General features: G+C 44.5%; 1 protein-coding gene across 4 annotated transcripts in view; it reads right to left on the reverse strand.

Annotated features, from left to right (window-relative positions):
• LCP1 (lymphocyte cytosolic protein 1) overlaps positions 1 to 26596 on the reverse strand; it is a 79683-nt gene extending 53087 nt beyond the window's left edge. Inside the window, exons 1-2 of one of the 4 annotated variants that reach the window (XM_054586524.1) lie at positions 1771 to 1872; positions 1529 to 1633 (exon numbers count right to left, since the gene is read on the reverse strand). The gene's annotated coding sequence lies outside the window, so the exon portion shown is untranslated. Of the gene's footprint in view, positions 1 to 1528; positions 1634 to 1770; positions 1873 to 26040; positions 26129 to 26513 lie in introns of those variants that run through there. The other 3 variants (XM_054586526.1, XM_054586527.1, XM_054586525.1) reach the window with 3 other exon arrangements.
• Positions 26597 to 27429: the final 833 nt, after the last annotated feature.

Here is a 27429-nt window from a genome sequence, read left to right on the forward strand (position 1 = left end):
AAGCATCCCTGAGGCTGCGAATGAGACATCCCCACAGGCGCTGCTCCAACCCGCCACCGCCGCCACGCTTGTCCACAGGCAAGACCAGAAGGTTCCTCCCTGGCGCTACGGGCAGGGAGCTGGACCGAAGGGGAATCGGTATCTTAAACACATCGGCGTGCTGCTTTCGCAAGCCCCATTTCATTTAAATCAAGAGACTTTTTGCTCCTTGGAATTAACGTCTTCGTATTCCCTCTTAGTCCCTCCCAACGTAAGGAAAATGCTGACGTCCTTTTTCGCCCTCATCGATTTTATTCTCATTAATGTTTTTACTTAAAACAACACGCAGCGTATTTTTAAATTTGTTCTCCCCGAGGCTTCCAGGCTGCCTCTCCCATTCCCACATTTTTTCCAAGCGAGATGTGTGAGACCAGGCTGAGAGCCCCCTTCCCAGTGTCCAGAGATTCCCATGTATCTGCAAGCGGATGCTTTCGTTCGAAGCTGTCTGCGCCAGTATTCTACCCACTTTTATTAGAATCGAAACCAATTAGGAAAAACGTACATAAAGGGAACATCAAAAGGCGTGTGGCTAGAACGCCTTTGTTTAATGCTTTTTAAAAAAAGGTGTCCTGAGGGAACAATTTTAGGAAACAAGTTGCTACACTTGATTTAAAAAGATTAGGTCTTGCTAAGGATGCTGATACTGGAATCCACTTCCAGTCTGAATGGCTTTTCTGGGTGTCCCCTGTCATAATGATAACGCAGGAAAGGCCGACGCCACAAGAGCCAAAGTCTGTGTCTCAACAGAGTCCCTGGAATAAATATGCCCCAGCAGCTTCACAAGAATTTCCGTTGTAGACAGAAAACTTTCATCCAAAATTTCACGGCCCTTGGTACGGTCATAAGCATAACAAACAGTTGAGACAGGTCTATGAACAAGCACAGTTAAGGGGCACAACTGCCTTCCTTTTTAGAGAATAAATGCGAAGAGGTGCCCTCTAATTCCATGTGGTTATGAAACACACCCGTTAAAAACTGTGGGCACCAAAACCCCACAAATAACCCGTAACGCACCAACATGTGACTCAAGATGTTAATATATCCACTAAACAATTGTAAAGATTTTTTAGAAATATAGAACCACAGGAGCTAAAATTAAACCACCCCCATTAGGCACAACCTGAATGATCAATATGCACTTCCCTGAAAATGGTTTGAAGTAGACAAAAATCACAGTCAATAGCCTCCTTGAAATAAAGCCATAGAGATAAATCACAACATGGTTTGGTTTAAAAGGGAAAAAAAATCGTAATTTTGAGGGGTGCTAACAGCGGGTAAGCGGAGACACCGTCCCGAGAGCTGAGGGGTCCCACTGAGGACTGCCACAGCCTTGCAGAGCAGTTCAATGACGGCAGGGCTCCCCAAGGGCTCAGGTGCCAGGTGCCCAGAGCTCTGTCCCCTGAAGACATGACACCCGCAGGCACAGAGCCCCCCACCAGGCAAAGCATCCCGAGCACTTAGAAATGACAAAAAGACTCAGAAAAGTTACCTTGTATTAAAACCGTCGTCAGCGGTACTGGCCGGTGACCAGAAACGCCTTTCTGATTTGCAGAACTTTGTCAACCCAAGTGTGTGGTCACAAGGCAGGAAGTGACTAAAATGACAAATCGTCAGCCAAGAAAAGAAAATAGGTTTTGTCTTTATAAGGACATTTTTACTTAAATTTTTTTCCTTGTCCCCTCCCCCACAAAAATCACCTGACAGCACAGGTCACACTTAGAAGCCTCTTACCACTTCCTCTTCATAAGCATTTTTCTCTTCCTTCATTTTTTTTTCTTCTCTCTCCTCTGGCCGTTCTGTTAGGCTGCTTAAACCTGCCTGATTTCAGATAAGGAGCGGAGGCCAGCCAGCTACCTGGCCTTCTTTCTCTGCCCCCAGCTGCACATGCAAAGCCCAGGTTTCTGGCGACTGACAGCGAAGATAAACAAATTATTCACTTGTAGTGAAAGAGCCAAGGGGAAAGTAGGAGGACACCTGCCACAGACCAAACGGGGCGCCCCGGGCCAAGCCCGCCCCAGCCTGAGCCAGACGCCTGCGAACCCCCGAACAATGATCTTATGGGTGCAAACAAAACAAAATGACCTCTTTAAGGAGGAGGGCTGGAACGTCAAGGTCACTATATTATTTACTCATTCTTTTATTTATAGAACAGCCATAGGCCGAGGATCTCTTTAACCCAATTAACGAGTTCAATTATTCAGACGTTTCCTATAAGGAGCAGCCGTGGACCGCTGAGGCACCCGCTGAGCTGAAGCGGGCAGCTGCCTTCCTTCACGCGGACCACGCTTATTTTTTGAAGGCACGTGGAATAAAATTAGCCATGGAATAAAAAAACGCTATTCTGTGCCCAGACCCCGGGTGCCTGTCTTGAGGTCCGATGTCCGTCCTCAAATGTTAAGCGCCCCAGGGCTCAGAGCCCCGCAGGGGTCGTGAAGGGGGAGTGGCGCTCGCTTGGCACGGCCCCCGTGGGGCCTGGGGACCACGTGGCCCCGGCAGCCAGCCTGGGCTGCCCTGAGGAAGCAGCATGCACAGCGGTGCCGCAGGAAGGTGCTTGATTGTTCCAGGGGCTTCTGTCCTGCCTAGGAGGCTGGGACCTCAGCCAGTGGGCACACTGGTTGGGGCACTGCCTTCCCACTTCTCTTGCTTCTGGAAGTTTTCCTCTAGAAAGGTCCTGCTTCTGACCTCAAATGTAAACCAAGCTGGCGCGCTTAGATGGGCTGTTAGGCAGTGGTGGCAGCTCCTTAGTCAGAACCCCGCAGGGGCCACCCTGGGGACGGGCAGAAGCCCAGGGAGAGACGGAGGAGACTCGGTGCCTTTTTGAAGTGGTTCACCTCACAGAGAACGGTCAGCCCTTGTGTGCCTCTCCAGAGAAGCTGCTGCTCGAACCCTGTTTCCTCCACTGCATATTCCTCCCCAGTAGTAGGTTGCTGAGGGGTTTCCAGAAGCACCTAAATTCTCCTGGGACACCAGAGAAATGTCCACCCACCCTATGACAGGACCGAGGTCATCACGACATGGCCAGATGCTGGTGGCGTCCGCGCAGGTGGAGGCGGTCATCACTCAGGGCTCCACGGACAATGTCTCGATGGTTTTTTCGATTAAAAAAAAAATTGTGAAGTGACTGTGGATCTCCCTAAAAAAATATCCGGTTCTGCACGCCTGGGACTTCAGGAGGGAGGAGGCCCTGGCGGTAACCCCTCACGCCGCGGCGGCAGGAAAGCAGCAGCGTCCGGCAGCCTGTGCCGTCGGGCCGAGTCCTGAGACACCTGTCCTGAAGGGCGAGGTGTCCTCGCCACTGGGTCTGCCGGTGCCGGGCACCTGTCTGCAGGTCCCGGCGATTCAGAAATGAACAGGACCCAGTCCCTGCCCTCAAGGAGCCCAGGACCTGGCAGATGAATGAGCGGTGGAACAAAGTGCAGGTCTGGGGAAGCTGACTTCTGAAGGCGGCGAAACACTGTCGTGAGGAGTATAGGATTTCAGATGACATCGAGATTGTGGATGAAAGCCACCGAGCCGTGCCGCCTACACCCCGGGCCGAAGGAGCCTTTTTCTGCCACAGCGCTGCTCAGCTTTGGCTCCGCACCTCGCAGCCACCTCACCCACATCCTGGACCACTCCCTCCGACTTTGTCTCCTCCCCCCGTCCCTCGGTGACAGAAACCTACCCAGAAGCGGGCAACTTCTTTAGGTGGCGGGCCCAGGCTTTTTCAAAGAGGAGCAGTTCACTCCTATCAATGTTTAGAGTCCCTTGGGCATCATGCTGATAAACTTTGGGTTTTCGTATTATTTTTATCTTCTCTGCAGACGACATACGCAGGATGACCTGCCCCCACAGGGCCCTGCTCCCACCTCCTACGCCCCACCCTCTGTATGCGCCCCCCCCCCGCCCCCGCCGCCTCTGCCGCTCCTTCACTGGCTGATACTTTGCTCTCCCTCCCCACTCGCTGTCCCCCCGCCGCCGGCTTCTCCCTGCCACTGCTCTGAACCCCCGAGCCCAGGCCCTGCCACCGCGTCAGCTACTGCCCTCCCAGAAATGCAGACTTGCAATGCCGTACATTCGAGGTGCTTGCCTTCAACTCACATCTCAGAAGTACTTGCATTCGACTCCGTTGAGTACTGAGAGAGGCATGCTCAACCCAGGGCCCATGGGTCCCTAAAATGTATATACAATTCTGTGTGTCTGTGCTTTCTTTCTGGGTCCCTCCTATTATTCATGATCGTATTGCGGAGACCCCCGAGTTCTTGCCTTCCTCTCCTCCACCCTCTCCTGCATCCTTCCCTGGCCCAAGATTCCTGCCCCTTATTTATCGGGATGTTCAAGTCATCTGGTGTGAGCTTCCTCACCTAGCCGCCTCTGCTCTCACAGGATGTGTCATTTCCTCCTCTCCTTCGGTCTTGAAGGAGCTGGTCTCCCATCTCCTCCAGGCCGACGGTTTCCCATCACAATCTTACCCTTCCATCTTCTGCTCCCTTAGGTGCCTCGCTCCATCAGCGATCTCATAGTTTTCTAGAATCTCTCATCGCTTACGCTCCGCCACTTCTCCTTCATTGACTCATGAGGTTTACACAGAGGAAAAATACTGCTACTTCATTCTGCTGCTTGCCCCTCCCCGTCTGAGGTGCGTGGAATGACAGTCACTGAGAGGAGCACAGTCCCTACCTTTGTGGAGCGTCCACTGCGGCCGAGGACCCAGACAAGTCCGCAGGCAAGGGGTCCGCAGGGCCACGGCGGGCGTGCAGGGCCTGTGGGGACCGACACCCCGCGCTGACGCAGACGTGGGGGCGGGGAGGCGTGCCAGGGGGGCAGCACCGTGGAGGGTTAGGAGGAAAGGTGCCAAGCCAGTTGTGGGGCTACAGCCCGGCTCAACTGCTCCCTGGTTGCATGGGCTTGGGCAAAGCGTGTGACTCCCCCAGCCTCAGTTTCCTCACCTAGAAAGGGGAGCTAAGTATAGCCTCTATTTCACTCAGCTGCCGTGAGAGGTCAGTGAATGGAGACGTGTCGGAAAGCCCAAAGGGTGCCTGGCACACAGTAAATGGTACACACGTGTTCATTTGTGTTTAGTATTTATGCCAGGCTTAGGACTAGCCCCTTCGCACGCAGTATTTCATTTATTCCTCACGACGTCACTATGAATTGGGGTTTTCCCCCCTTTAATTTTAAAGATTTATTTATTTATTTTTAGAGAGAGGGGAAGGGAGGGAGAAAGAGAGGGAGCGAAACATCAACATGTGGTTGCCTTTCGCACGCCTCCCACTGGGGACCTGGCCTGCAACCCGGGCGTGTGTCCTGACTAGGAATTGAACCTGTGACCCTTTGGTGCGCAGGCTGGCGCTCAATCCACGGAGTCACACCAGCCAGGGCTCCCTTTAATTTTAAAATAATGGTGTGATTCTCATACTATAAAATTCATTGTTCAAAACCCAGCGCATTTTGGTATATCGATAGAGTTGAGCAAGTATAACACTCTATGATTATAGAATATTTTCATCTTCCCCAGAAGAAAGCTTGTACCCATTTGTAGTTATTCCTCAGTTATCCCCACCTCCCGAACCCCCAGCTACTAATCGATTTGGTCTCCCCGTAGATAAGCCTGTTCTGAACACATGCTACAACATGGATGAGCCTTGAAAATATTCTGTGTAAGTAAAAGTAGCTAGTTGTGTACGATGCTTGATCTTTTCCTACAGAAGAATACTATTCTCTCACATGTACAACATATACCACATTTTATTTATTCATTCATTAGTCAATAGACATTTGTTTCTCCTCTTTGGACTATAAATAATGTTGCCATTAATATCTGTGGACACGTTTCTGTGTGGATATATGTTTTCTTTAATTTTTAATCACAGTAATACGTGTACATAGCTTCAGAAGTCAAATATTACCTCGGGTTCACCTGAGACACACGGAGATACGCCCTCTCTACCTGCAATTCCAGGTCTCCAGAAACAGTTACTGTCAAGTGTTAGCTTTTTCTTTGTCTACTCTGTATTTTTAGATGCTATGTTCATACTATGTTGCCTGTTCAGGATCAGATGTATTTTTACTTCACACGCTGCCGACATGCACGCACTAACCCTCCCACCATCCTCTAAAACAAGTTAATACGTCTTTTCAGTTCAATTTACACTCAGTTTTTACAAGGACTGTGTCCATATGCACAGCCGAGTTATAATAGTTCCAGCGCTGTCTGCATTTTCCTATAGCATCTTTTCCCCTTGCCTCGGTTTCTACGTACCTATTACTAATTCTGTATCGAACACTCCAACAGAAATAAAATGTTTAAAAATCAGGAAATGAACATTTCTTTTTAGAAAATGAAATCATTTCTTTCTTTTCCCCCTTTTGGAGGGCTCCTTCCTGCAGTCCTTCACCCTCCTCTCTGCCCTGTTGCCCAATGACCTTCTAGAAACCTCCCTTCCCCATCATCCTGGGGATCCCCTTCTCCTCCTTATAGGTTGGATCTCCTGTTTCTGGTCCACACCTCTTCAACTTTCTGGGTCTACTTCCTTGTTTTACTAAGCACATCCTCCAGCCGACGCCTGGGAAAGATTTCTTGGGACATAACATTTTTGAGATAGTTTGCAGTTGAAAACGGGATGTACATACTGGAAATCATTTCTCTCAAAATTCTGAAAAGAATTGTTCCAACACGTTGTAGGTTCCAGGGTTGCTGTTGAGAGGTCTGGTACCATTCCGATTTCTGGTCTTTTGCATGTCGTTTTTAAAAATGTCTAGAAATATTTATGCTTGGCATTCTGAAATTTTATATGTCTGAGAGTAGGTCTTCGGTCTGTTTTCAACCATTGTGTGAGGGAGTCAGTGATCTCTTGATCTAGAGACTAAAATAGTTCAGTTCTGAGAAGTGTTTCTCTCTCCCCCACACCACAACTTTCCTTTGTTGTCTGTGGCCTCTTTCCTTGAGACTACACATAGTTCTTGGGTCTTCTGGACTGATCCTCTAATTTTCATTTATTTTTTTTCCTCCTGTTTTCTGCCTCTTGGCTTTCCTGTTCAGGTTTTTCAACCCCCCCCCAAAAAAAAACTTCTGTTGGCTATTTTATTTCTCCTCTCATTTTTAATAGCCAAAAACTCTTTTTCTGAGTCTTCCTTTTTTTTTATAGCAAGGTGGGGGCAGGATGAGGTAAGAAATAGCTCGCTGCTCCTTATAGAAACTCTGTACCAACCCTCTGTTTCTCAGCTCCGCCCTGCACCCCTGCCTTCAGGGGGATATGCCACGGCCCAGGGTTCTGAGCTTGGCTGAGCATCTGTGGGGGGTCTGAACTGCTTCTTGTTGGCTTCTCTTGTTACAGGCTTGGTATTCAGCACTGTTGTGCATCCTTAGGCACTTTGCGTACCCCATCAATTGTATGGCCTTCAACATTCTGCTGATATCACTTGTCTCCTGTTGCGTCATGGGCTACTGGTTTCTTCTGCTGGCCTGGGAATCCCATGAGGAGAAGGGCTCTTTTTGTTTTGTTACTTCTAAACACTGTACCTGGCATTTCAAAACTATTCGTTGAATATTCCCTACACCATTTATTAAAGACACTGTCTTTACTCCATTGTACCTTTGCCTCTTTAGCAGATTAATTCACTATATAGGTGTAAGTTTATTTCTGGGCTCTCTATTCTGCTCTATTGATTTATGTGTCTGTTTTTATGCCAGTACCATGCTGTTTTGATTACTATAGCCTTGTACTATAGTTTTAGTATAAAGTAACATGACAGAATGGAGGTTCCTCAAAAATTAAAAACAGAGCTACCATATGACCCAACAATTCCACTTCTGGGTATTTATCCAAAGAAATCAAACCACTAATTTGAAAAGATATATGCACCTATGTTGATTGCAGCATCATTTACAATAGCCAAGATATGGAAGTAACCATTGGTAGATGACTGGATAAAGAAGAAGTGGAATATATATAAAATGGAATATTACTTAGCCATAAAAAAGAATGAAATCTTATCATTTGCAATGACATGGATGGACCTAGAAGTTATTATGGTAAATGAAATAAGTCAGTCAGATAAAGACAAATACCATAAGATTTCACTTACATGTAGAACCTAGGAAACAAAATTAATGAACAAACAAGACAGAAACAGACTCAGAGGTAGAGAGAACAAACTGATGGTTGCCAGTGGGGAGGGGCGTTGGGGTCTTGGTGAGAAAGCTGACGGAATTGAGAAGTACCACCCGGCCATTACAGAATAGTCATGGGGAGGTAAAGCAAAGCACAGAGAACAGGGTGAAGAATATTGTGATAACTCTGTATGGTGCCAGGCGGGTACTAGACTTATCAGGGCATCACCCTGTAAGTTATATAAATGTCCCATCACATGCCGTGCGCCTGAAACTAATATAATAGTAAATACAAACTGCGTGTGTTGAATAAATGAATGAAGAGAACTAAGCTGAGAGTTTTGAAGGCTGAGATAAAAAGAAATGTACTCTAACCACTAGGGAATGGCATACACAAACGATCAGAGGTGAGGGAAAGCAAGACACAGAAAGAACCGGACAAAGCCCATCCATCCATCCACCGCTCCTGCGGTGAAGAGTACAAGAGAGGGGGTAGAGAGGGTGGGGGAGGGGCCCAAAAGGAAAACAGAGAAAAGCCTGGAGACTTTAGCAGAGACCAGATCATGGTGGGTCTTCGTGCTGTGTTAAGGAGTTTGGACTTCCGTCTAAAAGCACCAGGGCGGGGTGGGGAGGCGGACAGGGCCATTTCAGGGTGTGTGTTAATTTCCCAGGGCCGCAGTAACAAAGTGCCCAAGTTGGGTTGTTTAAAGTGAGTTTATTAAACATAAATGTAGAGTCTCATGGTTCTGCCGACGACCTACTTGATTCAAAATAGAACCTTGGCAGGCTTGGTTCCTTTGAAGGGCTGAGAGGGAGAATCCTCTTCATGCCTGTCCTCTAGCTTCTGGTGGTTCAGGGCAAACTTTGGTATCCTTGGCTGTATCCATTTCCCCTAACGAGCACATCTGCAGGGTTTGCCCTAATGAGCTCATCTTCCTGTGATGAGCTCATCTGCAAGATGATCACATGCCTAAATAAGGTAATATCCACAGGCACCGCGAGTTAGGACTTCAAGACCTTTTGAGGGGCCACCACTTATAACGGTCTTTGGCAGAAAGTGACCCAATCGGGCTGTATTTTAGAAAACTCTCTCTACTTCCAAAGAGAAATGGTGAGGGTCGGGATGGGTGGGGAGGAGGAGGGTCAGACCGTTCCAGGGGCTTTGCCTTCAGTGTTGTAAAAGGGGGCATTAAGCAGTGACGGGACAAAGAGAGGTGGGTGGATTCAAGGGACACTTGGCAGAGGCAGAAAGAACGAGAGACAGAGCTGGTTGAATACCGATGAAGAAAAGGACTGACTATAGGAGAAGTCGTCAGAGATGACCCCACCTCTGCATGGTAACTCTGCGTGCCATCCAATGAGACGGGACTGTACCATCCACATGCGGAACTGAGTTTGCAGAAGAGAGATGATGAATTTAGGAAATGCCACCTAATTCCCCCAGCTCCCATGCAGTCTTTATTAGGTTGCTCTTCTAAAGCTGTGACCAAAAAAAACTTGACTCAGTCTTCAACGTCCTTGCCTTTATCCAACATTTGACACACGTAACCATCCTTGTTCTCACACTCTTGTTTCCATGAGCAATTATTTTTATTTGGTTGCAAAATGAACCATTTTATTGTGAAATCCGGCTGTCACATTAAATACCTGCAACTGAACTCATCTTTCCTCTGACAAATAAGCTACTGCACCGCATCCCCTACTTCCTTGATGCAGCCAGGAGGGCGTGGTTGGCCTGGGACTTCCTGGGGGACTCCTGGGCTCCTGATCTTTTCTTGACTCCTACATGTGGTCAAAATTGCATCTGCTTTCCCTTCATAGTTTTTCCTCAATGTTCTGCTTTCAATGCCTCTTCTACATTATTTAAGCCCTGATTATTATACCCCTGGGCTCTGGATCAGCTTCCCACCTCACTGCTACTAAATCCATCCTGCACACTACCACCACGCTAGCCTCCATAAAGCTACACTTCCCACCATCCTTCTGCTCACTACTCATCTGAGATCACTCATCACTTCCAGGATAGTATCCAAACTCTGCCTTGATTCATCTTCCAAGCTTCATTCTAACAACGTAAGTCCTCTGGTGTTTTTGAGCTGGTCTGTCAACCCTCTAACATCCCTACGCACTTCTCATTATGCCTAACAGAATCACTCTCTCTCTTGTTGCCTGTTCTCCCCACTCCTCATTTCTATAAATCTGAATCATTCTCCTAGAATCAAGAACAAATCCAGCAACATAACTTGTGGATCCCAGTGCAAAGCCAAAATGAGGACTCCTTTGTTCATAAGCACAGCATTAAACCAAGTGTACAGACCTTCTGAGCACACAACCCTGTGAAACTGCATGGGTCATACACACTTGAAACTGGCGCTGATCAAGAATTGTCCTTTAAATCCTGAGGAGAAAGAAAAATTCTGGAGGTGTCATACACTCCAATCTCAAACTATACTGCAAAGTTATAGCAATCGTAACAGTATGGTATTGGCAGGAAAACAGACTCACAGACCAACAGACTCAAAATAAACCTAACACATATATAGGCAACCGATTTATAAAAAAGATATCAAAAGTACACAATAGATAAAGAAGAGTCTCTTCAATAAACAGTGTTGGAAACACTGGACAGCCATAATCAAACAGCATGGTCCTGGCATAAAACCAGACACACAGACCAATGGAACAGAGTAAAGAGCTCAGAAATAAGCCCATCCATCCCAGATGGTCAATTAATATATGACAAAGAAGGCGGGAACATACAATGAGGTAAATACAGTCTGTTCAATAAATGATATTAAAACATGGACAGATACATGCAAAAAATAAAACTACACTGCCTTCTTATACCATATATGAGAATAAATTCAAAATAGATCATAGACTTAAATGTATGATTTGAAACCATAAAACTCCTAGAAGAAAGCATAGGCATTCAAATCTCTGACATTTCTCATAGCAATATTTTTAATGATATGCCTCTTTGAGCAAGGGAAACAAAAAATAAATAAATGGGGCTACATCAAACCAAACATTTTTGCATAGCAAAGGAACCCATTAACAAAATGAAAAGGCAATGTACTGAATGGAAGAACATATTTGCCAATGATATATCCGATAGGGAGTTAATATCTAAAATTAATCAAGAACTCAGACAACTCAACTCCAGAAAAAGAATAAAGTTAAAATTCTCATTTAAAATATGGACATAAGACCTGAATCGACAATTCTCCAAAGAGGACGTACAGGTGGTTAATAGACATATAAAAAGATGCCCAACTTCACTAATCATCAGGGAAATGCAAATTAAAACCACAATGAGCTATCACCTCACACCTGTCAGAATGGCTGTCATCAATAAGTCCACAAACAAGCAGCGCCGGCGAGGGTGTGGAGGAAAGGGAACTGTCGTGCACTGTGGGTGGGAATGCAGACTGGGGCAGCCGCTGCGGAAAAGTATACAGTTACCTCAAAAAATTAAAAGCGGAACTGCCTCATGATGCAGTGATTCCATTTCTGGGAATATATCCGAAGAAACCCAAAACACTAATGCAAAAAAAATATATGCGCCCTTATGTTCATTGCAGCATTATTTATAAGAGCTGGAATATGGAAGCAACCCAAGTGCTCATCCGTAGATGAGTGGGTAAAAAACAAGTGAAACATTCACTGGCCATAAAAAAGAATGAAATCTTACCATTTGTGACAGCGTGCTTGGACCTAGGGTGTATTAAGCTAAGTAAAACAAATCAGTCAGAGAAACACAAATGCCATACGATTTCACGTATATATGGAATCTAAAGAACAAAGTAAATGAACAAACAAAACCAAAACAGGCTCATAGATCCAGAAGCAGACTGATGCTTGCCAGGGGGAGGGAGGCAGGATGAAAAACCCTAAAATGATGAAAAAGTACAAACTGGTAGTTACAAAATAGCCGTAGGATGTGAAGCAGAGCATAGGGAATATACTCAGTAATGTTGTAAGAACTCTGTATAGTGCCAGGTGGGGACTGGAAGTACTTGGGGTCGGGGGGGATCGCTTTGTAAAGTATGTGATTGTCTAACCACTAAGCTCTACACCTGAAACTAATACAAAATAACACTGAATGTCAACTCTAATTGAAAAATAAAATTTAAGTTGAAAAAGAACTGGGCAGCTATACGTAAAAGAATGAAATTAGACCCTTATCTTACACCATACACAGAAATTAGCTCAAAACGGATTAAAGACTGGAATGTAAGACTTTAAACAATGAAATACAAAAAAGAGGAGCTCCCTTCTTTTTGCTAGGTGGGATGCTGTCTGATTCATGAATTGTTTAATAAAGCCAATTAGATTTTTAAATTAAAAATAAAGTAAAATACAAAAATAAAATGTCAGCACTAAGCTTCTGGATATTGGTCTTAGAGGTGTTTTTGTAAATTTGACTTCAAAGGCAAGGTAAACCAAAGCAAATGTTTCCAACCAAGACCTTCTAAACAGCAAAGGAAACTGTCAGCATAACCAAAAGGCAACAACCTAATGGAAGGAGCTTTTTGCGAATGGTACTTCCAATAAGGGGTTAATATTCAACATATATAAAGAACTCATACAGCTGAACAACAACAACAAAACCCCAAACAGTTCAATTAAAAATTGGGCTGAGGATCTGCATAGACATTTTTCTGAGGAAGACATACAGATGTGTAACAGACACATGAAAAGATGTTCACTAGTTTTTAGAAAAATGCAAATCAAAACCACAACGAAGTGGTCCCTGCCCCACCCTAGGCTCCCCAGGCCATGGTTCCAGTGCTTGGAAGAGAAGTTGCCATAGATTCTGGCTCTGAAAACCAGCGGGGACTGTGGCTGAGTGAAGCAGAGGAAGGCTGGAGTCCCAGGTGGTCCTCTCAAAGGGCCCACATGGGGCTTTACTCAGTGAGGGGCAGCTTTCTCTCGGACAGAAGTGCTGGCAGAGGCCATTGTTCCCTTGCTGAGCTCCCCCTCCACCCCAGGCTGGCACCGAACCCGAGTCTCCATTGACCTGGGTAAGGCTGTTTGCCCCGCCCTCGTGATTTCATGAGACTCCACCCCAAACTGCTGGCCCACCCAAGCCATTTCCAGTGGCTCTTCCATGCAAATGGCTTACCTCTGCCCTGGCTATGAACTTTCCTAAAATTGCTCAAAGGTTTAGAAACCAGAGACAAGCCACACCTGGCTTCGGCATGCCCTTCACTTCTTGCCAAGAGGTTCTAAGTCTAGCACAAGCGGCAGCCAACCTCAGTTCACAGTTCAGCCTCTCCAAGACGCCTCCGAGCCCAGCATGAGCAGTGACCCCCCGCAGATCACTTCGTACCTCATACCAGGTGGTCCTGGGCCAGACACAGGTAGCGGCTGACCTTGGGCTGCATCAGAGCCCCTCCCAAGGAGCCCCAGAACCAACATACCTGATGACAAGTTTCAGACCACACCCGGGCACCCCACGGCCACCCCCACAAACCACACACAGAAAGAGGAGACTCGGCAGGCTCCAGGGCCCCGCCAGGGCAAACCCTGCTCTGCAAGGCCAGCGCAAGCACTGCAGCTCCTTTGCTGTAGTCACGGCCAGTCCTCACATCCAGCCTCCCTATGGGTCGACCCCTCCCCCTGGTGGGCCAACAGCAATCAAGGCTCGACTGCGACAAGACGGCACACACAACCTACTCCTGGAGCACCCAGCACCTGCTCAGGTGGCCAAGGAGACTACACCGCTGGGTCCTACGGACCCCTAGTACATAACGCCACTCTGCCAAGACCAGGAGACATAGCAGCTCTACCTAAAACACAGAAACAAACCCAGGGAGGTGGCCAAGATGGGGAGACTGAGAAACATGGCCCAACCCAGAAAAAGAACTAAACAGAATCGAGATGAGCAATCTACTAGGTGCAGAGTTCAAAACACTGGTTACAAGGATGCTCAAGGAACTTAGGGGAAGAGCGGTTGAACTCAGCGAGAACTTTAAAAGATAAAGACATAAAAATGAAGATAGCAAACATGAGAAAGAATCGGTTGGAAATGAAGACTCTAATAACCGGAATGAAGGATGACAGGCCTCTGTATATATGCTGCTGCCCCATCAAGACAGATGTGACTCCCGTTTAATGCCAATCCCTGTACCCCTTTCTGACAGCGATATAACAAAAGCTAATCCCAGCTATGATCGCCAGGGAGGGTATAAGGACGAAGAGGGCTGTGCATGGCAGCGAATTTTATTTTCATAAAATGCCAAGTACATCCAAATGTTACCTCTGCGGTGTTTCTAAGTCATGAAAAGTTGAGTTCAGCACGCTATGCAGGCTATGGCAATTCAAAAGTAGAGCATGTGTATACCTTTTGTTTATAGCAACTCCCTACACATTCACCGACGTTTTATACCCCATCACGCTAACAGTCCTCACAACAGACGCGGGCTGAGGTGAATGTCCACCACTTACCTCAACTTCCTGTGTGGGAAACACAGTGCTTATTCCGACTTTTGTGAACGGACAGGCTGCCGCAGCCGCTGACCTGATACCTGAGACGCTCCCCACCGCCCAGAATACAGGTACAAAAGCAAAGACTTTAAAACAAGCAAATAGAAGACCTTACATGACAAAGAGTGTGAATCAAATTTTGGAATGGAAAGTCATACACCTTTTAAAAATACAAACCGAAAAAAAAAAAGTAAGAAAAAACTAGTCAGAAAAATGAGGAGCCTGTTGCTAGGGGAAAGTACGAGATCTGAAATTAGAACTCTTAGAGAAAAAGTCTCAGTTCCAACATATTAATGCATCTTGTGTACAGAAGGCATTTTCGCTTTCCTCAGCTGTACTTAAGTATAAATTGGAGAAAATGCTACTTGTATCACAGGTCTAACTTTGGAGAATAAATGAGATCATTTATGCAAACACACTTAACAGTGGTCTTAGTGCCAAATTTTTTTGACTCTGAATTTGTAAATTGTGACATATAAAATACCTACATTTTAATTATGTCAGTTCAAATTCATTCATTCAGCCCACCTCTTAATTAGGATTCAACTAGTATTTATTTGCACTAACTTGTGCCTTGTGCTGGGTACCTTAACAACATCGCATTTAATATCTGCAGCAAGCCCACGATGCAGGTAACATTTGCTCTATTTTAAGAAAACAGGCCCAGATGAGAAGGTTTTGTTTTTTCTGTTGATCTGCAGCTGCAATATGAAAATATGTCTGGCCAAGTTCTCCATTTTTTAAATAGATTTATGAATCAGCTGCCAGTCTCTGTGTACTAGGCCAAAGGACAGTCAGCTTAGCTTTGGTGAATTCCTAGGACACAGTTTCCTTATTCCAAGCACTCACTTATTAAGCAAGTATTTCTTGTGTATGATGAAGTGCCAAGGAAGACACAAAACAAGCACAGGCAAACAGAATCATAGGGGCTGTATGCAGGGCAGAGTAGACAATGAAATAGATTATTTTAGATTATTCTGTTGGCAGAGAAATGGGATGGACTGGGATGTGACTGGAAACAGGAAGGGTTAGGAAGCCATGCCTGGGGACAAGGTACGAGGGGGTCACAGCCAGGCCTGGGAAAGGGAAACAGAAGAGATGCTCCAGAGCTTGACATTAGAGAGGATCCATGAGAAATATGAGGCAAGGATGGCGGTGGTGGGTTACGTAAGGAGTTCAGGGAAGAGTGATGTCCGGTGTAGACACAGGGCATTTAGGAAAGAGGAGGATGAACCATCAAGATCTTGAGGCAAGAGGGCAAGAGCTCAGGAGGGCTGGCCTGTGCACAATGCAAACTGTGGAACTGGAGTTCTGGCCTGGGCTCAGGAGGGCTGGCCTGTGCACTATGCAAACTGGGGAACTGGAGCTCTGGCTTGGGTCGAGGCAGAAGCCACAGAACTGCGCTGCAGCAGCACAAGATGAATTGAGCTGTTGGACAAAGCCAACGCAGGGAGAAAGCACCTAGAAGCAAATGAGCTGAAGTTCGAGGACTGACATCTAAAATGAAGACGGGGCCAATTGAATCAAATTTTTGGCATGAACTAAAATAAATTTAGATGATATATTACATTTTAGATTATGTTAGATAATAAAGAAATATATTTTATGCCCATTTTTTCTGTGCCCAAGAAAGTTCAAGTGTCAATAAAGGAGACGACATGGCGCTTCAAGTTCAGCCAACTTGAGAAGAATCATATTCAGGGAAAAGAAATCATGGCTGAGTGAAGTCCCTTGACAGGCAATGTTAATAATGGAAATAGAAACACCAATGTGCAAGACAGCTTCACCAGCAAATCTCAGCGATCATGACACCCTACAAGGACCGCCACATCCAAGCTCATCCATTCACTATTTCCCTCATTCTTCCAACTTTCTGCAAGGCCCTGAGCGTGCCATTAAGAACACTGCAGGGAAAAGACACATTGTCTGTCCCCACGGAGTTCACAGGCAAGCCCACGGCCATGTGCATCTTGCCTCTTTGCTTCTGACCCAAGTTAATTAGAAGAGAACCTCAGTGACGTTTCCCATTTTCCTTTGGCTACGTACTAGTCATAGGTCGAGACGGAGCGTTTGTTTCCCAGCTAACAGAGGTCTTCTTTTAGGTGAAGTATAGGGTAGATAGGAAATGTGATAAACGCACGCCCGAGTGGTCACACAGTTTAACCGGACTCCTTGCTCAGTTCCTGTCACCCCTCCAGAGGGCCTTCTCCGTCGCTCACACAGTGAGTGGTTTGCCCTGCTGAGGGCTCCCTGTCCTCGACGAACCCCAGGCAGGAGAACGAGAGAAACAGGGGGGGGAGGATGCTTTGCCATCTGACCTCCCTTCTCATTGCCCTCTCCTATTTAAAGCCAGAGAGACGATGATTAAATAAAAAACAAAGAATTCTCTTTTTAAATTAAGACTCAAACAAGAAACAAGCACCAGAATGAATGAACTCTTCAAAACTACTTTTGGTACTGGATTTACTGAAGCCACTGAATTTGTAAAGTTTCCTATTATACGTGTCCAGAGGTAGAAGAGCACGCTTCAGAATAAGTATGTCATGTCTGCCTGCCTAGCAGACATGAGTGGGCTCACAGGGTTGCGCAAGTCTCTAAGCCATGTTCCCGCCTCGGGTGTGAGTCCATCTCAAACATCTACAGGGACCAGGCAGGTAACTAAACTGCCTGAAACAGGCCCAGTCTAAGTGCAGGGACCGTGGCACACGGGAGAATCTACATCGTGTCTACAGGGAGCAGTAGAAGGGATGCAGGTGTGATTGCTTAAGAGAAACCAGAAATCTGGATTTTCATGTGAAATCATCCAATTTTTTTATAAATTGGCAATGAGTTTAAAAAATTTTTAATCCTCACCCACGGATATGTTTTATTGATTTTAGGAAGAGAGGAAGGTGGAGAGACAGAGAGAGACAGGGAGAGAGAAACGTTGATGTGAGAGGGAAACATTGATTGGCTGCTTCCTGGATGCACCCTGACTGGGGATCAAACTCACAACAGAGGTATGCGCCCTGACTGGGGGCTGGACCTGCGACCTTTGGGTGTACGTGACGATGCTCCAACCAACTGAGCCACCTGGCCAGGGCTATACTGGCAATGAGTTTTAAGAAATTAAATGTCATGTTGTCTAATCTGTAATTGACTCATCCAGAGGTCACTAACTGACGCCTTCTGGTTTGTGGTGAGTTTGCTGTGTTTGCACAGAAACATGAAGTCATTGCAGGTTTACGAATATTATCACATACTTAGCATATGCAATCAGTGCAACAAACACAAGAATGTTGAAGGCGTAGAGTTACACCGGAAATGATTTAAAAACTTAAGAGTTGGGAGAAAATAATACCACTGGTGCTTATGCGACAACTAGTTTGATAAGAAGAATGATACTGAATGGTTGACAAATCATGCAAAATGATGAAACAGCTTGACTTATGGAATCATCTTCACTGTCCTCATCAGCTAAAAACAGGGGGAATATTGGGCATGGGATATACTGGATGCCTCATGTCAATTCAGAAGAAAGCTAGGAATTTGTGCAATCAGCGTATCACGAGTGAATTGCTGCTAAAAGTTGCTGCGAGGCATGAATGATTCCATTGGTTCAAAGCCTGTTTTACCAAAGTTTGTGGGGGATTCCAGTACAGAGTCAGGCATCCATTCATTCATTCCACAAACACTTACTGAGCACTTACTACGTGCCAGAGACCAGCGGAAGCATTGGAATAAAACAGTGCATGCACTAGACAGAAGTTCTTGACCTTATGGAATTTACATTCCAGTTGGGAGAGACAGACAATAGCCAAGAAAACTGAAAAGAAAAAAGAAAAAAAGAAAACCAATTGAAGAACCTAAGTATGTAATATATTAGAGAGTGGTAAGTCTTAGGGAGAAGAAAATTAAATGAGGAAAGAGGACTAGAAGTCTGTGTGTGTGTGATACATGTGCATTCTTTTTTGAGGGGGGGTCTTGGGGAGGGCAATGTGGAATTGAAATCCTAAGTAGGGTTACCAGGAAAAGCCTTACTGAGAAAGGGGCACCTTCTTGAGTAGAAACAGGGGGGAAGTCCAGGCTGACTGTGAGGAACTGGAGGCGGAGCCGGGGTAAGAAAATGCCAGGCAGAAGGGACGTGCGTGCAAGGCCTTGAGGAAAAGGCGCGTCGTCTTTGAGCCCAAGGTAGTGCAGCCGGGCCGAGTAGCAGGTGAGGTCAGAGAGGCCTGAACACACTGTGGGCTCTTACAGTAAGTGGGACAGGAAGTCATTGCTGGAAAAGGTGGACTAAGGAATTTGCTGAGAGCTTCCTGGTGGCATTCAAGAAAACAAAGAGTCATGGGTCGACCCCAGGCCTTTGGCCTGAGTCACGGGAAGGATGGATTGGCCTTATCTGATGTGGAGAAGCTCGGTGATGGTGGAGAAGGGCAAGAGTTTAGTGGTAGCTCTGTTTATGTTTCTTAAGGATCCAACTAGGAGACACCTAAGCAGGCAGCTGGATATAGAGTCTGTGGGTCCACACTCTATGTGTGAATTTGAAGTCATCAGCCTATTGATGAACGTAATGCTCGGAGTTAGAGAGTAATAGGAATAAAAAATTAGAAGAGGTCCAAGCTCTGAGCTTTGGGGCGCTCTGACATAAAAGTTAGGAACATGAAGAGAGACTTACCAAATATACGGCGAAGGAGTTCTCAGAGCAGCAGTAGGAAAGAAACAGGTAGGTGCTTAGCACAACTTAGAGGCCTTAGGGAAGATAGATCTCCAGCTGGGAAGGGGATCAACATCTGAATAGCTGCCGGACGGTCATTTAAGACAAGGATAGAGAACAACTAACTGGCCACCGGAGACAGGAACATGGGGTCTGTGAGTCATCATGTAAGAGAAGTTGGTGAAGGAAGGGCACCACATCCCACTGGAGTGGTTTTCCCAAAGGAGGGGAGGGAGGAAATTGGAGACAGCAGCTATAAACACATTTTTAAAAATCTACCATAGCCCTGGCCAGATAACTCAGAGGGTCGCCCACATACGCCAAGGCTGTGGGTTTGATGCCTGGTCAGGGCACACGCAAGAATCAACCAATGAGCGCGTACAGGGGTGAAACAACAAATCGATGTTTGCCTCTCTCTGCATCCCTTCCTTTCTTTCTAAAATCAATGTTTCAAAAAAAGGCTGGGGCCTTTAAAAAGATTTATTGTAAAGGGAAGAAGAGAAATGTTATAGAAGTGGCTCAAAGGGGAGGTAAGCTCAAGGGTAGCTTTGTTTCTTTGAAGACAGGGGAAATAACAGTGTGTTTCTATGCTTCCAGGAATTATCCAGCAGAGAAAAGAAAAGAACATATATAATGCAAGAAAGAGACGGATTATTTGTTGGAGCAGTTTTCTTAAATAGCTAAGAGAGGATGAGCTCTAACAAACAGGTGCGGGGTTAGGTCTTGGCCTTGGTGTTGGCCTTGGCTGGGAGCAGGGACAGCCCTTCCACAGAGACAGGAGAGAAAGGACAGTATATGGTCACAGGTATTGGGAGGGGGCCTGTGAAAGTTCTGAGGCCTCTCTTTTCGCAATGAATGAGTCCGAGGAAGGAGCTAGGCCAGGGTCGCACAAGAAGGAGCGTGTATAAAATAGGTGCCCAGGAGTTTGGAAGCTTGGATGCATTTGGGGCACATAGCATGATGGCTGAGCAACACTCAATGCTACATTTAAAAAAAATTTTTTTTTCTTTCAATTATTTAACTTTTCATTTTGAAATAATTTCAGAATGACTAAAAAGGTGCAAAAATAAATCAAAGAATTCCCATCTGGCCTTCATCCTAATTCCCCAAATTTTAACACCTTATATAACCATAGGACAATTGTCAATATCAGGAAATACTTCTTAAATCCATTTTTGTCACTATAAACTTAAACACAAATATGCTTGAAAACAATCTTCTGAAATCTAACCTGTGCATAAGAAGAAAAGAGGTTCTAAACTGCATTCATCCATCCAACTTACTAGACCCATATCTGGCCCCAAACCTGAAATATGGTGTGTGCTACCATGACAGAGGAAATTTAAAAACATGTCAAATAATCTAATTAAAACATTCCAGGGACTCCATAAAAAGTCAAAGTTTTTTTCCCAAATGAAACTGAAAATATGGATAAATATTCTGAACTTCTGATACAGTGGATGTACCTAATTAAACATTTCTCTGACAATAGGATCTTGAACGACTCTGTGGCTTCAGCTATTCACTTTCAAAGAAACAGAGGCTTGAGGGGAGATGAAGAATAGACCAGGCCGCAAGTCAAGAGGTCCTGGAACTAAACCATGGCTGTTTCAACTCATGTGGCCAGATCAAGCCAGCATGGCAAGGTGGTTCAGAGCGCATGCTCTGGAGTTACAAAGGCTTGGCTTTCAAACCTCATTCCCAGGTGCATGGTCTTTGTGACTTTGGACAATTGTTTTAGTCCCTCTAAGCCAGGACTCAAACCATGCCTGTTTGGCTTTAGCGTCCAAATATGTAACCCCTTTATATCTCATCTTAAATAGCCTAGATAGGTGAACTGGGCATATCCATAATATACAAACATCCCTTAAAGATCAGTAGGGAGAACAATAAATACTGCAATGTAAAAGTAGGCAAAAGACTAGGATAAATCACTTCTAATAAGATACAATTAATAATAAAGAGAGGAAAAGATGTTTATACTCATTAATAATCAAATACTAATTAAAATAAGATGCTATTTCCTACCTATCAGAGTAATGAGTAAAAAACGAATCAATTCCCAGGATCAGTTAGAATAAAGGGAAAGAAACATGCTTACATACAGCTAGTAGGAACTTAAATCAGGATTTCTAGAAGACAAATAGGTACTATTTTATTGAAAAGCTATAAAATGCTTATACCACATGGTAAACATTTCTCATTTTTTTGAGAGGGACAATAAGGTTTTAAAAAAAGCAATGGACAAGTATATTTTTAAATTAAAATATATCTATGAATACATGTGTATACTACATATAGAGATATAAAATGTTTTTAATTGCCTAAATCACACCAAAGTATTAACAATAGCTATATCTGTATAAGATTTTTCTTCTTTTTTAATCTGTATAATTGATTTTTGTATAATTAACATGTACCAATTTCATGACCCCTAGTTTAGTAATTTTTTTACAACACTTGACAAACTTAACAAAGCAAGGTCCTGAGTCTATAAAATCAAAGGCTGGGATTGAAAAGAGTAAGAGGGATCTAGAAATACTTCCCCACACGATGTTTGAGATACAATGTCAAGTAGAAAAAAATTAAGTCACCAAAAATTAAGTAACTAGATAATGTTATTTCTTTACATAAAAATTATTTAATAATTATACGGAAATATAATTCTGGAATGTTTTGCCCCAAAACATTTGGGACTTGGGAGACGATAGAAAAGATATTTAATTTCTATACTTCTGTATTACTTTTCCCCAACAAACATTAGTTTCTCTGTAATTAAAACACACAACTAAAAATAGGAAGGTTGGAGGAGGAGCTGCTCAAAATCTGTAAAGCACGTGCATGGTGTTGCTCATGCAGTCACAGAAATACCGAACTCTAGTGCTTCCAGCCACCAAAGCTTATTCATGGCAAATAAAATTACCTAGTCTAGTACTAGACAATCAAATAGATTTATGAATAGTTTTACCCCCAGATTGGTATATGTGAAAAAATATAAACACTCAGTCGCTTACAGCTAACTGATCAAAAATAGCCCATAAGTGAAAATTAGTAGTAGAACCATAGAGCCTAAATATTGAATGGACAGTAAAGGAGAGAGGAAACTGAGGTTCACAGAGACTAGCCAACTGCAGCAAGACCATCCCGAGCTCCCGGTCAGTGTTAAACACTTTTTATGTTGATAACACCGACGATGACAATCCCAACTTCTCCCTTGGATCGTCCCTCAGAAATTTAGGATGAAGCAATCCTGGAGTGACTACATAAGGACAATTCTCTAAATTTCATAATCAGACACTCAAGAAATACACCTGCTATTTTTAAAAATGCACTGTACAGAAGCCACTGTGCGGGGCAGTTGACTGTGTCAGAAGCCAGGATTCTGTGACTTGGGCTGCGTGGCTTCCCGTCCCTGTTGACCCCATCAGCAGTCTGGCCTTCCTCCTTCAGAGAACTACTGTGAGGTACCTGGGCGGAAGGTGCCAGTTGGTCTTGGTGCGAAGTTTCTAAAGGGCAGAGGTCATTTGGGGAAGGTCTAGAGGTCAAGCAGGAGAGAAGGTCTCCTTGTTTCACAGCCTGAGGGTGGCAGACATAGGTTCTCCAACATACCAGCGACATCAGCCAAGTGGGATACTTAACAGATCAATGCCCAACATACCAGCGACATCAGCCAAGTGGGATACTTAACAGATCAATGCCCAGGGTGCGCACCCTCCAGCCCTCCAAACCAAGCACTGTGGTTTTAACATCAACTGCAATCACATAAAACAGAGACAATGCAGGTAGAAAACCTAGGCTACTTGTTTTCTAACAACGAGCATCTAATGGAAACTTGCCTCTACTTGGCACAAAACTAAGTCCTTGACACCGATCATCTCTTTGAGGCCTGACAGTGCCCTGAGTTAGGTCCTGTTTTCCCCATCACGCAGGTGAGAAAACCACAGGGGCTGAGAGAGGTTGAGCAGGGGGTCCAAGGGCCCCGAACTAGCAAGTGGCAGTAAGGGATCCAAAGACGGCCAAGCTGAGCTATGCGATGCTGCCTCTGATTGAAATTTGATGCTGATACTAGAATGTTCAGTGAACGTGAGCATTGTGGAGTAAGATAAAAATATAAAATCAACACTTAGAACAGTGCCTTCCAACACTAACATTTCATCATTCACAGTCAACCCAGCGTTAAGGAAACAAATATTATTTTCCGTTTCTTTTCGGTGGACACAATCACACCACATCTGCAGATATCTAGTATCAGCTGGGTTCAGAGTAAAAGTCTAGTAAGAGCACCGAAGCTAAGAAAATAGAAAATTGTTTCTGAGTATTTGGGGTAGTGCGAATAAACAACACTGGTCTACTCGACGAACATGATAAAACAATGTTAACACTGTTCAAAACTTCAATAGTTATAATTACAGATAAGAAAAGCCTTTGAAAATGATTTAAAATTTCACTTCAATGTCTAAAATTATAAAACCTCAAATGAATCTTTGTAAGTTATTTTAATAGTTTAAAGTTTTGCACCTGTCAAAGTACCTTATGCATAGTAGGTCTGCAATAAAATCATTCTGGAAAGAGTGACTGAATTCATGAATATGCTTTTATAAGATAAGAATCTGTCCTTTTATTATGTTTGGAAATTTTTTTTTTTAAAAACCTATGACGCATGTTGCATGACATTCCCTTGATATAATGATTTTTTAAAAAAAAGGAATCCCAGGGTCATTCTCTAGTTCAAACAAAGGAAAGGAAATAATTGTCATCCTGAAAGACAAAAAGAAATAACTAAATAACTGGCCAAAAAATAATTAAGAACAGAAACACAATTTTTGTCTTTGCAGTAAGATATGAAAAGTAAAAAGAAAAGCAGCTTCTTCAAGTTATACATATTGACTTTTAAGAAAATATAGAACTGTTCTTTATGCAGCAGAATGAAAACACACAAAATAAAGGCATACATTTATGCTTCTATGCTGGTAGAAAGTAAAGCCACAAAATTAAACAATCAGGTAAATTCAGACCAAGAAAATAGCTCTTTCTCAAAAGCATTTTAGTGTTCTGGGTTACCGCACGGACTCAAAGGTTTACCCAGTGTACCCTCAAAAAGAACTACTCATTTTTTTTTAAAAAAAGAACTTCTAAAAACTAAAAACTAACATGAGCATAAAAACACAAACTTCTCCAGCTATTTCCATAACATGCAATTTAGATTAAATCTACACTGACAAAACTGCTTAGTAAATCTCTGTTCTGTTTTAAAACAAACAAGAGGAGTGGTATTTGGAAAATAGTGAAGATGTGTAGCAACAATTTCTATGCCCTTCCAGCAGAGTCCTGTCTTTTCACCACCAGCAGATCTGAGATTCCCCAATTATCCCCCATTATTTGGGAAAAGCAATAGCATTACTTGCAGGGTGCCTAGCGCTGCTTTTGCCTGAGGCTTTTATCTCATTTTAGCAACATAATACAAACAAAAACGCAGAATGCATATCCCTGGCGCTCCCTGTTACCCTGGCCTCCTAAATACAGTCTGCTGAAGACTGGAAGTGTTGTGGTTCCGCTGGACAAAACCGATTACATGGTTCTGCCAAACTGTAAAGCGAATGGAACAAATAAATACACTGCAATGCATGCACATCAGGTAATGTAGACACTTTAAATCAAAGAGAGAACTGTATTATTTAAAGAGACGTGATTATTTTTTTTAAGTGAAAAGGAAATTGAGGTAGTGATATTTTCAAAATTGATAAAAATAAATGACATAAAAATAATAAAACAATCCATATGGAATGTGATTTGTACCTTCCAAATCCAGTCTTCATTTGTATGTCATTTCCACAGATGCGTTAGAATAACTGGCATACACATATAAAATACACCAAGCCATGGGTTTTCATAACTGTCTCATTTGTCTAACAGAAGTAATAATTAGTAGAAGATGAAATATCTACACCGAAGGAGGTTCCATATTAAACAGCCTTAGAGTCTGCCTGGTACGTGCTAGAAGACATCTGCAGGCAATAAAGCCTGTTGCCTGATTCCATGTGTGACAAAGCATTAAAAAAAAAAAAACAACAAAAACAAAAAAATCAGTTGCTAAGCCTTGATTTTGACTATACAATACTAAACCTAAGTTTTAAAGGCCAAGCATTGATCAGTAAGACTGAATCCCAGTGGTTCTTTCTCATTGTTCAAAATGAAGAGCACAGGAACCTGACACAATTTACCTATTGCAACATACACATTTTTATGCTTAAAAATATAAACATTTTTCACACTTATAAAATATGCACAACAAATAGCACTTCAGGCGAAACCTAGCTATTGGACTAGCTTATTGTCAACCTTCCTGTCTGAGAAGCTAATCAAGCTATGAAGTAAGCACAGGCAAAGTGGAATAAATTCAAAGGTGAGGAGGCAGTCTAATGGGAACATGGTAGCCTTACAAGGAAATCACATGCTGATATTCCTTTAGAAAACCAGGCAAGTAACATTTCCCAGAGTCTGATGAAATACTTTTTCACTTCTTCATGGACTGTTTTCAAATATATGCTTGCTCTTAAGGAGAAAAAGGAAGGCTTGGTTAGGCAATACATCTTCAAAGATCCCCAAGTCTCTACAAAAGTCTCTCATCTTCCACCATCTGTTACTAAAGCCTCACACTTGTACTTAAAAAAGTACTGGAAGGAAGCTCCAGCTAGTTTACTTTCTGAGTTGGGTGCATACGTACCTACTTAGTTCTCTCAAGCGCTTTCTCCCTCCAGTCTCCAGAGAAACAGGCACCCACATGCAACACACACGGTGTATGATCGCTGTACCCGTACGTGGTACAGGTTCATCAACACCGTAAGAGAGGAGACTAGTCACGAAACAGATGACAACGCCGGTGAGAAACGGGTTTCTTTTCAAGTCCCGCTCCGATCCTTAACTTCCCTATTCCTACACAATTCCTCTTCACCCAGGAACTTCAAAGGGTCAGAACAACAAGACAGTCCGCATTACAGGAAGAGAAAGAAAACACAATGTTGGGTTTTCCGGGGGCACTGCCAAATCAGCACCCGGACGGGCCACGCGCAAGGGCCCCATTGAAGAACGCAGGCTCAGATCCGAGATACCCTAATCACGCAGGGGGTAATCAAGAAAAGTAAATAAATTAACAGTGGTCACTGTCACTGAGAATAAAATAGTAATAACAATTGTCACCGTGGGGTTCCGTACAGCAGCTGCACGTGGAGCCGGCTTGTCCTCCAGCCCCCACTGCCCGCAGCCTCCACCGCCCGCAGCCTCCACCGCCCGCAGCCTCCACCGCCCGCAGCCTCCCTGGCAGCCCCACACCTGGGATGAGCACAGCGCCTCGGGGCGGGGCCGACTTGCTTGACCCGGTGGGCACGCGCCCGCCCCGCCTCGCCGCGCCCCGCCCCACCCCCTGCCCCCTGGGGACCGCCCCCCTGTCCAGCGCCTGCGCATCCAGCGGTCAGGGTAGGTGTATCGGCTTCCGGTTGCGGGCGCCCGTCTCCTTGGCTTCTGAGTGCACCCTGCCGGTCCCGGGCGCCCGGGTGCGCTCTTCTCCGGGGACCTGCGACCTCACTTGATCAATAGCTTGCTGACTAATTGCCCCGAAGGATAGCTAAGGAATCCAATGTTTCCAAGCACCTCTGCAAACAACAACGGAAGGAAAATCCCCGTCCCCCTAGGGACGTACTACCGGGGAGCGCACCTTGAGCGTTTACGGGCACAGTTAGCTTTCGGGAGATGAAACAGCCCACTTTCGCAGCTCCAAAGCGTTTGTTTGTAGACTGTCAACGGAATATGGATGCAGCGGTCACTTTGATGCTGCCCTGAAAACTAAGCGCGCATTTTGGGGGTCTGTCTTCTGGCGTCATTTCTAAACAGTGCTAAGTGGAACAGAAGTCCTGGAAAAATCCCATTACACCGAAGGCCGTCTTATGTTTGCCTCAACCCTTGTACTTGAGGCTTATTTAATAACAAGGCTTGAGGCTTGTTATTAAATGGTTATGGCCCAGCTATAGTGGTTGAAATTTAAAATTAGTCATTATTACAGAAAGAAAACAGCTCCTATGTTAGATATTGTGGGTCTTTGGGGGGCTGTCATGCATGG

Source organism: Pteronotus mesoamericanus, unplaced genomic scaffold (genome assembly GCF_021234165.1).
Source record: "Pteronotus mesoamericanus isolate MK-2021 breed Mesoamerican mustached bat unplaced genomic scaffold, CSHL_Meso_final contig_94, whole genome shotgun sequence".
NCBI classification, from domain to species: Eukaryota; Metazoa; Chordata; class Mammalia; order Chiroptera; family Mormoopidae; genus Pteronotus; species Pteronotus mesoamericanus.